The sequence below is a fragment of the Lepus europaeus genome, chromosome 2 (assembly GCF_033115175.1).
Source record: "Lepus europaeus isolate LE1 chromosome 2, mLepTim1.pri, whole genome shotgun sequence".
Taxonomy (NCBI): domain Eukaryota; kingdom Metazoa; phylum Chordata; class Mammalia; order Lagomorpha; family Leporidae; genus Lepus; species Lepus europaeus.
Window position 1 is genome coordinate 71,343,530 of NC_084828.1, and position 11,196 is coordinate 71,354,725.

The window sequence follows — 11,196 nt, forward strand, 5'->3', positions numbered from 1 at the left end:
AGTCTCAGAGTGAAGATGAGCATAAGCTGATGGTATTGCTACTTCCCATCTTCACATGTACTAGAGGAAAAATCTGTAAAAGGAAAGGAAAATGAAGAATCTGTAGCAAAGAGAAGCTATTGAGTAGTATAGTTCCTTACCATTCCAGGAAGGAACATACCAATTTTCCCTACTACTTCTTCCTCTGGTAAAAGCTTTATTTACCTACAGGTTTGCATTTGCCTGTTGTGGCTAATAAAAGCACCTAGATTGAAAAATATTTAGGTTTCCAATGCAAAATTTTCAGGACAAAAACTGATTTGCCCAAGTAAGACCAGCTATTTATCCTGGAACAGAATAATTATGGCTGGGAAATGGGTCATATTTTACAAATGCAACATATTTGACAGGTTGAGTAAGGTAACAGTTGGAAAAAATGTACCGAGAAGACACAACAAAAATGTTCACTTCAGCAATCTTTTCCACACCAAGGAACTATCAAGCCTCCCTCATTGTATAGCACTTGTTTTGCCTTTCCTTCCTTCAGAATACAAAGTGCCAATATGATGATACTTCAGACTGTTCATAAAAGAAATGGAATTAAAAGATAAGTTTATTTTGGTGCAAATAATTTTGAAGTGAAAACAACAGGCTTTTTTCTTCATGGTACTCCATTTCCATGAATCTTTTGAAGGCTCTCTCATACATTGATTTCAAAATTTTTGCACCAAAATGAGCTTTATCTTTTGAATTCATTTCCCATCAATTTTTGAAGTACCCTCATATGTTAGCTTAAACTTCTCTAGGATTTAAGACCAAAGAAAGTTTGTGAAGGAGCTAGACTATAATTACAGTAAGTTGATTTTCCACTTCAGTCAGGATTGTAGAATCCCAGAGATACTACAAATGCCTATTGTGTACTAGGTGGGCAAAATTATTCACTGTTCTTGTGCATTTCTTAATGGGAAATATGACTTTTTAAACTTTTATTTAATAAATATAAGTTTATATTTATTAAAAAGTACAACTTTTGGATTATAACAGCTTTTCCCCCCATAACCTCCCTCCCACCTGCAACCATCCCATCTCCCGCTCCCTCTCCCATCCCATTCACATCAAGATTCATTTTCAATTATCTTTATATACAGAAGATCAATTTAGTATCTACTAAGTAAAGATTTCAACAGTTTGCACTCACACAGAAACACAAAGTATAAAGTACTGTTTGAGTACTAGTTATAGCATTAAATCACGATGTACAGCACATTAAGGACAGAGATCCTACATGAGGAGTAAATGCACAGTGACTCCTGTTGTTGACTTAACAATTGACACTCTTGTTTATGGTGTCAGTAATCTCCCTAGGCTCTTGTCATAAGTTGCCAAGGCTATGGAAGCCTCTTGAGATCACTAACTTTGATCTTATTTAGACAAGGTCATAGTCAAAGTGGAAGTTCTCTCCTCCCTTCAGAGAAAGGTATCTCCTTCTTTGATGGCCTGTTCTTTCTGCTGAGATCTCACTCACAGAGATCTTTCATTTAGTTTTTTTTTTTTTCCAGAGTGTCTTGGCTTTCCATGCCTGAAATACTCTCATGCACTCTTCAGCCAGATTCGAATGCCTTAAGGGCTGATTCTGAGGTCAGAGTGATCTGGAAAAACATGCTGAGTGAATTAAGCCAGTCCCAAAGGGAGAAATATCCTATGTTTTCCCTGATCGGTGACAACTAACTGAGCACCTAAAAGGAATCCTATTGAAGTGAAATGGACACTATGAGAAACAATGACTTGATCAGCCCTTGTCCTGACTGTCAAGAAACAATTTACTACTTTATTCCTTTTAGTATTTTTTTTTCGTTCTACTTAATACTATTGTTTGAACTCTTTAATTAACACACAATTATTCTTAGGTGTTTAACTGAAAAGTGATCCCTGTTAAATATAAGAGTGGGAATAGGAGAGGGAGGAGATACACAGTTCGGCACTTGCTCAATCGGACTTACCCCTAATGGTAGAATTAGAAACGTGCCAGGGGATTCCAATTCAATCCTATCAAGATGGCATGTAGCAATGCCATCTCATTAGTCAAAGTGATCAGTTTCAGTTCATAATTGATCATAATGATAGCATTAAGAGTCAAAGGGATCACATAAACAAGACTAGTGTCTGCTGATACTGATAGAATTCAAAAGGAGAGAATGATCCAACATGGGAAGCAGGATACACAGCAGACTCATAGAATGGGAAATATGACTTTTAATAAGAGGACAGGTATCTATTTCCTGTACAGATTCCCAGTTTCTTGTTTGATCTTTATGGCTTGCCAGAGAGAATCATCATCACTTATAGAAGAAAATAATTAAAACCAACCATTACGGCCTTAGGGGGAGCTTTTGCTCCTCAATAGTGGGTCTACTTCCTCAGATTTGCAATGGGAACACAGAAGAGTTATAAAAATAAAAATAACCAACCTACTGAGTAGTTATTATGTGTCAGACTTGTGCTAGGGGTTGACGGATTACAATTGGCCTTGGGTCAAATCCAGCTTGCAAATTGTTTTTATGAATAAAGTTTACTGAAAGACAGCCACTTTCGTTTCTTCACATATTATGTGTAACTGCTTTTGTACTACAGCAGAACTGAGAAATTGAAACAGAGATCATATGACTCACAAAGCTTAAAAACTTTACTATCTGGCCCTTCACAGAAAAACTTGCTGACCCTCTTCTGAGCACTTGATATGTAACTAATCTCATCTCAAAAGAATCTCATGAAGTAAATGCTGTTTTCTCCATTGCTATTTTACAGATGAGAAAAGTAAACTCATAGAAATATTTAAAACAATTAAAAACTTCCTGAAGGTTATACAGTTGGTAAGTGTTAGTGAATTAGACTTATATTCATCAGAGCTAATGTACATAAAGACTCTAATAATGATAGTTGCTATTAACAGAGAATATGTACAAGGGCTGAAGTTAATGGAGTTCAGTGGTTCTCAATCAGGAACGATTTTAATACCCAATATCTGGAGACGTTTTTGTTTTTCACAACTTAGAATGTTACTGACTTCAACTGTACAGAGGCCAAGGATGCTGCAGAATATCCTACAAAGCATGGGAAAGCCCTCTACAACCAAGAATTACCTGGCCCCAAATGTCAGTGTCACTGCTGGGAAACCTTCAGCTTATCTAGTTATTTCAACGTATATTAAACCCCTATGAGATAGAATAAATAGAAGCTAATTCAGCTTACCTCAGTTGCTTGGAATTTAAAAATTCATAGGGAGCACAGAAAATTTGGAGGGCACTGAGCATAGTGTTGGAAGCCAAAGAGAAAGTCCTCATTGAGAACTGGAAGATCCTTTTCAGTACAGTGTACTGCTAGAAGCAGAACTCTTGCTTTCTTATCCAATGTTTACTTCAAAGACCCAACCACTCTCTGTTACTGCCATTTCCATGTGGATTGCTGGTGCCAAATAATGGATTCACCTCCTCTCTACTCCTTTCTGCCAGATGGCTTTATATCCTCATAGCTTCAACATTAGCTTTTTATGGCTGCTGTAAAGAAACTACTACAGACTTGGAAGTTTAATGCACATTTATTCTCTAACAGCTCTGGAGATCAGCAGTCCAGAATCAGCATCAGTGGCTACAATCAAGATACAGAGATAGCTGGTTACTTCTGGAGGCTCCAAGGGAGAATCTTGCCTTTTTCATCTTCTAGTGACTGCCTATATTTCTCTTCAAAGTGCTTTACTTTAATCTCTTCTTCAGTCTTCATTTTGCATTTTGTTTTTATTTCTGAGACTTTCTTATCAGACCACATGGATAATCCAGAATAATCCCTCCATCACAAAATCCTAAATAACAAAACATTCTCTTTTTTTATTTATTTATTATTTTTTTTATTTTTTGACAGGCAGAGTGGACAGTGAGAGAGAGAGAAACAGAGAGAAAGGTCTTCCTTTGCCGTTGGTTCACCCTCCATTGGCCGCCGCTGGCTGCGGCTGGCGTACCGCGCTGATCCGATGGCAGGAGCCAGGTGCTTCTCCTCGTCTCCCATGGGGTGCAGGGCCCAAGCACTTGGGCCATCCTTCACTGCACTCCTGGGCCATAGCAGAGAGCTGGCCTGGAAGAGGGGCAACCGGGACAGGATCGGTGCCCCGACCGGGACTAGACCCCGGTGTGCCGGCGCCGCTAGGTGGAGGATTAGCCTGTTGAGCCACGGCGCCAGCCCAAAACATTCTACAATGCACAGGACAACCCCCTGCCACAAATAATTATCTAGCCAAAAGGCCCTGCTACCGAGAAAGGTAACAATCATAGATATTGGGGGTTAGGATGTAGACATCTTTGGGAGGAATTATTAAACCTGTCACAACTTCCAATGCCTGATGCCTTCCACTCATGGTTTCTCTCTGTCATTCAGCCTCTACCCTGCTCAACAGTCATATCTTTCTATGTGTGTTTTGAACTTCTTTGAAGAAAACATCTAATTGGATCAGCTAGTTTTTATCCAACAAAAAGTTACCTTAGGGTGGGCATTGTGGCACAATATGTTAAGTCCCCTTCCACCCAAGGATGCCCACTTCCAGTATTGGAGTGCCTGGGATCAAGTCTTTTGCCTCTACTTCTGATTCAGCTTTCTGACAATGAGCACATTGGGAAGCAGCAATGATGTCTCAAGTACTTGGGTCCTGCCACCCATGGGTGAGACCCAACTCATGGCTTCAGCCTGGCCCAGTCTTGGCCATTTTCAGGCATTTGAGGAGTGAACTAGCAGATGGAAGACTGTCTACCTTTTCTCCCCAATCTCTCTCTCCCTATTTCTCTTTCTCACATAAAAAGGGTTTTCTTATTGGACAGAACTCTCATGTTGGGCTACTCATAAATTGATAGCCACAGTGGCTGGCTGATCTTAGATGCGATGCTGATTCATGAGCTAGTCAGTGATGCTAAGGCCATGTGGTCCTGTGGTTCACAGCAAGGTAATTTATGGGAATGCAAAGTCTTGCAGCAGTGTGTTGCATTCATAGTTCCAGTTTTTTACCCATCCTTCATCTTTCATTTGCTGTAGGACTTCACATTACTTGTGCTCAAGAGGTAGAATGTACTTTCTTGTCCTTTGATGTTGGGCTTGGCTTTCTCAGTTATTTTGTCTGAAATTATGAGAAAGAAGTGGCAGTATGCCAGTTCAGAGGCTCAGTCAAAAGAACTTGAATATTTCTTCTTATATTTCTCGGTCTTCTAGAATTGCTGTAACAAAAACTGGCCTATACCACCTGGTATACCCAAGAAAAGAATGAGAGACATGTAGGTGTCTTGGCTGAGTCACCTCCATTGTTCCATTCTAGGTCAAATAAGCTTTAGTCAACTCACTGATGCATGAACTGAATAAGTACCACTAGGATTTAGAGATTCTTTTTCACATAGCTAAAGCTAACTGACCCAGGATGCTTTCTTCAAAATAAGTCTATAGATGTAGTAACTTTAACTAGAATGGGTCCGTGGACATGATAGGCACTCAAAGTGCCACACTTCACTCCACCAAAGGGTGACTCCTTTAAAGCCCAAGATAGATTATAAGCAACCTAAAATACTGAAAAAACTAAAAACTGTGATGAGTAAGAAGGTATCATCTCTTTAAGCGGAGTACAAATATAAAAAGTTTAATCCTTGGTGCTTGAGGCTCTGAGTATGGCTGGTAAGTTCAGTGTGATGGTTAGAAAACCACATATTAGAACCACAAGAGAAGGAGTCCTGGGTACCTAAAAGAAGAACAAATCTATTGGCATGTGAGGCTTTCTTTTAACTTTCCCAAATGTGAAAAACATTCCTGGAGAACTGTGTAAAATGCGGTAGAGTATAGATATTTTATTGGGCCAGGAAGTACACAAAGATCTTGACCTTATGAGGCTGGCTGGAAAGTTCAATGTAGCTGTTCTAATATCCTGGAGAAGGTTTACACCTCACAGATACTTTTCATGGCCACTACTACCCATGGCAAAGTGGAAGAATGGCCCTGTTAATATATTTGGGGTATTTAAAAGCATGACTATAACAATTGCCTATTATAAAATGTTTAATAATTTTGACCTTATTTTCTATAAATAACATGTTCTTTCATTATTTTACAATCAACATATTTTCCAGAAAAGCAGGAGAATATATGTAAAGCTTCTTGAGAGACAGAATGAGATTTCCCATCAAATAAGATATTCCACAGATCTGAAGTGTTTGACACTTAGAGATATAAAAGATGCTGTTTAACATTTTTCTTTTCTCCATGTGGCTACCCTGCCAATAAAGAGAAAATATTCTTATATAAGAGCTATTATATAACTATGGGAGAATGTTAATTGAGGAAGTTTTTAGAAAAGTTTTATTCTATCAAATATTTTAAGATAACATTTACCATAATAGTAGTAAACTTGTTACAATATACTTTAATTTTTTCTACATTGGTAAATATATCAGAAACAGTAAGCCATGTTATCTAGGACAAACTGTATTAATTCTTTAAAAGGCTTTTAATTTATATGAAGCCTGTGGAAGTCTAGTCAAATACATGAAGATGCAAATGAGTCAGATAATCAAATATTACTATTCTTAACCTGCTAATTATACTTTTGTGACTATAAATATAATTTCATTTGAAGATATTACTTAGGACAGTACAGAAAAGATACTATCCCTAAGATACTGTATCTGAAAATTTTAGACCATAAGAACAAATCCTGGCATAAGTTTTCTTAGTTCTTTATAAGTTGTTAATATATGTAGTATCATTTACCACTACAGAAGTGTCTCTTTTTCAGTCATATAAATAAGAACAAATACTACTATAATAACAACCTTGAAATGAGTTTTTAATTGCTTTGATGACTATAGTAGCAATTCTCAAAATATGCTAGCTCTGTTTACTTCCAATTTTATTCAGCATATGGGCATAGGAAAGCATTAACATTTTCCAATTCCAAGGATGAATGTGTTTAATGTTAAAATAACTCAGAACAGTTTTATGTTTTTCATCATGAAGTTCAAGCAAGAAATATAAATACAGAAACTTGGGTCTGCTGTTGTTATTCTGTCTATAAATTTGGACAAGATGGCAAGGATTTGACCATGGATCAAATGGTTGTGCTTCCTTTTATCATCAACTCAATTAATCACATGGTACAAAAGTATTTCTACCAGTAGGTAAACTATTTGAAAACATTTATTCTGTGTGGGCATATTTTTCTATCAATTTTATCCACCAATTCTGAATGTCCTTTTCAAGGAGGATGGAAACTCCACTAATGGATGTGACAACTGGTAAAAAGGTATCAGAAAATTTCTGGTAAGTCGTGTTGAACTTCAACTCACAGTCAGCTTATAAGAAATATAATTTTTATTACTTATTAAACTTTTTTCCAAGTTGATGAAAATGCATACTATGAAAAATTATGCTTAGATGTCAAGATTTTCCTGCACCAAGATTAACTTATTTTCAAAAAAATCATTATTAACTGATTTAAGGAGCTGAGAGGCAGAAAGAGAGAGCCAGAATGAGGGCTCTCTTTCGCTGTTTCACTCCCCAAATTCCCACAGCATCCAGGGCTGAGCCAGGCAGAAATGAGACAGAGGAGTCCAATCTAGGTCTCCCAAGTTGGTGGCAGGGAACCAACTACCTGAGTCATCACAGCTGCAGAGTGGGACTCTCCTTAGTAGGAAGCGAGAATGAAGGAGCCAGAATCTGGAACCAAACCCAGATACTCCAATGTGGGACTCAAATGTCCTAACTGGTGTCTTAACTGTTAGGCCAAACATCTACCCTTAAATATATCTTTTCATTCCATTGCTCCACAAACTTTTTGAAGCCCCCTCATATTTCTCAGAGAAGCTTAATTATGAAACCCCATTCTATTGGGTGGTAGAAATTCAATCGCTTTTATTGCACTCTTGTTCTCCCAGTGTTGACTCTAAGGTCCACAAGACTTGTTTAAATGCGGTGGCATGGATAGTCAGGATGGAGGGAACATTTGGCACAGGTTTTTTGTCTAATCTGGCTTCGTTCTCAGGTGATCTTTAGTTATCAATCAGCACAGGCCACTTCTGTGTTTTTATTTTTCCTGACAATAAGATTCCTTCAAGATTACTCCATAAGTTTACTCCTCTGCCCCTCTTCCATATAATTCTCAGATATTTGGGATTCATTGTGTTAGTCCCATATCATGCACTATCAGAAAACTTGCCAAGTATAGTTTAACTGTTTGCCATTTTCTTGCTTCTCTTAGACATGTTAGAATCATTCTGTTACTGGAGCTGACATAGAAGACTTTTGAAAGAGCCTAAGTCCAATATCTACTATCCCAACTCTAGGTTTTGTTTGCAGCCCCATCCTCACCCAGGGCTAAGTAGAGTTTAAAAACAGTAGCTAATACATGGTAGTGTGGAATTATGCTTCGCTCACTAATATGAGTGCTGAGAACCCTGAGAAAACAATCATTTCTTTTACATTTAAAACTTTAGTTAGGTGGTATAAGAGAAGATTCTACGGAGAGGTATTGAATGAAATGACTCTTCCTTCAAATAGGAATCAAAGGAGTAAATAAATGAGGGGACGGGAGAGTGATACAATGAAACATGGACATGGAAGCTCATTCAAAGATGATGGGAGCACTGACTTGATTTTAGTGTTGGGTTCCTGGGGCAATAGTAAAGGGTACCATAAAACACACAGGTGAATTTACTACAGACAATCTATGTTTCTTCTCTAATAATGAATTATTTCTCAGACTTTTGACTGGGAACAACTTCAGGGCAGTGGGGGACAGGGGATCGGTCTAAAATTTATAATTACAGACAGGATATCTTATTTTAGTATGTCAATATTGTTTCTTCCCTACCTTTCCTCCATAATAAATTTTAATGAAGACTGATGCATTTTTAACTCTTTGTTAAAACTTGTGACTTTTGATGAGATAGCCGTCCATGGGCCTCTGGGATAAACGTCTGTAAGGAGAGAGCCACAGTCTTACTCATAAATAAATTTCAGCCTGAACCAACCAGTGCAGGTGAGATAAAATCACTTGTCAAAAACTATTTTCAAAGTCAAGCAGAGCAGAAGCTTTTAAAGCTTCTCTCTTCACTCACTTTCAGGGAGAAATTTCCTGGGTTAAGGGTTGCTATATGCATAGAAGCACACCTGCGGCTTATAGATGTGAAATCACCCTTTATCCAGTGCAGTTTTGCCTCAATTCAGCAACCATGGCTTGACTAAGTTGTGTTGTTTATAGCAAAAGAGGCTCCTGAAAAACTACCCAGCTCTGTGCCTTGACCATTGTTTGGAATACCATACTCTGATGTGGTTTTGTTTTGGATGGAGCTATTGCTCTACCCCTTTGCAGAGTTGCACAAAAGAGTTTGTATTAAGTATACTAACTCCCTAGATAATGCAGTGTTTGGCCCTAAAACAAAGTCTTATAAATGTATGTTTATGTATCTCTGGTTGTTGAGAGGAGATAATGTGAAAATGCTATGATCTGAATGCATGTGTCCCCCCAGAATCCACATGTTGAAACCTGATCTTGAAAGTGATAGTATTAATATGTGGAGCTTTTGGAGGTGATTAGATAATGAAGGTAGAGCACTTATGATTGTTATTAGGGCCTTTAATACATAAGGCCTCAGAGAGCTGACTTTATCCTTCCACCAGCAAAAGTGCCATCTATGAACAAGGAAACAGATCTACTCCAGACACTGAATGTCCTTGTGCCTTGATCATGGACTTCTTAGTCTGCAGAATTGTGAGAAAAATAGTTCTATTTCTTCTGGCTACCCTGTTTATGGTATTTTGTTATAATAGTCCAAATGGAATAAGACAATGGGAAAAGGAATTTGGTGTAGGAGAGAAAGAGAGAAAAGGAAGGATTTTCTAATAGGAAAATTGAGTGAATTATAGTTACCTTCTATTTTATATCTAAATTAGAAAAATGACTGAAAAATCTAGTATTTTTTTAAAGTTTTTTTTTTCTTTTTTTTATACTATTTTTTTTGACAGGCAGAGTGGACAGTGAGAGAGAGAGACAGAGAGAAATGTCCTTCCTTTTCCATTGGTTCACCCCCCAATGACCACTGCGGCAGGCGCACTACAGCCGGCGCACCACGCTGATCCAAAGCCAGGAGCCAGGTACTTCTCCTGGTCTCCCATGCGGGTGCAGGGACCAAGCACTTGGGCCTTCCTCCACTGCACTCCCGGGCCATAGCAGAGAGCTGGCCTGGAAGAGGAGCAACCGGGACAGAATCCGGTGCCCTGACAGGGACTAGAACCTGGTGTACTGGCACCGCAGGTGGAGGATTAGCCTATTGAGCCAAGGTGCCAGCCATGAATTAATTTTTAAAATATAAAGATGTCAAACAACTTTATAGTTAAATAAACTCCAAATCTGAATGAAAAATAAGCAAATGTCCTGAATAGATATTTCTGAAAAGACCATATACAAATGGCCAACATATATATGAGAAAATATTTAGCATCACCAATCATTGGGAAAATGTACATCAAAACCAAAAAGAAATATCATCTCATTCCACTTAGCATGGCTATTATAAAAAAGATAAAAAGTAATAAATTCTACTAAGGATATAAAGAATGGGAAACTCTCATACACTACTATTTGTTGAAATGCAAATTTGTTTAGCCACTATGGAAAACAAAATGGAATTTCCTGAAAATCTAGAAATAGAACTACTACATGATTCAGCAATCCTACTTCTGGGCATATATCTAGTGGAACTGAATTCAGTATGTTTAAGAGATATGTGCACTTGCATGATTACTACATCACTATTCACAAAAAGGCAAGGTACAGAATCAGTCTAGGTACTGACCATCAAATGAATGAAAAAAAAAAAAAAGAAAAGAAAATGTGGTATCTGTCTACAATTCAATGATCAAAAAAAAAAAAAAGAAATTCTGTCATTTGCAGCAAAATGAGATTAAACGATACTAAGTGAAATAAGTCAGATACAGGATGACAAATACCACATGTTCTCACTCATACAGGAAAGCTAAAATGTTGATCTCAAAAAAGTAGGGAATATAATAGTGGTTACCAGAGCCTGAGCTGGGTGTAAAGATGAAGGAAGAATCGTTAATGGGTATAAGGGTACAGTTGGATAGGATACATGCTTTCTTTTTTTTTTTTAACTTTTATTTAGTAAATATAAATTTCCA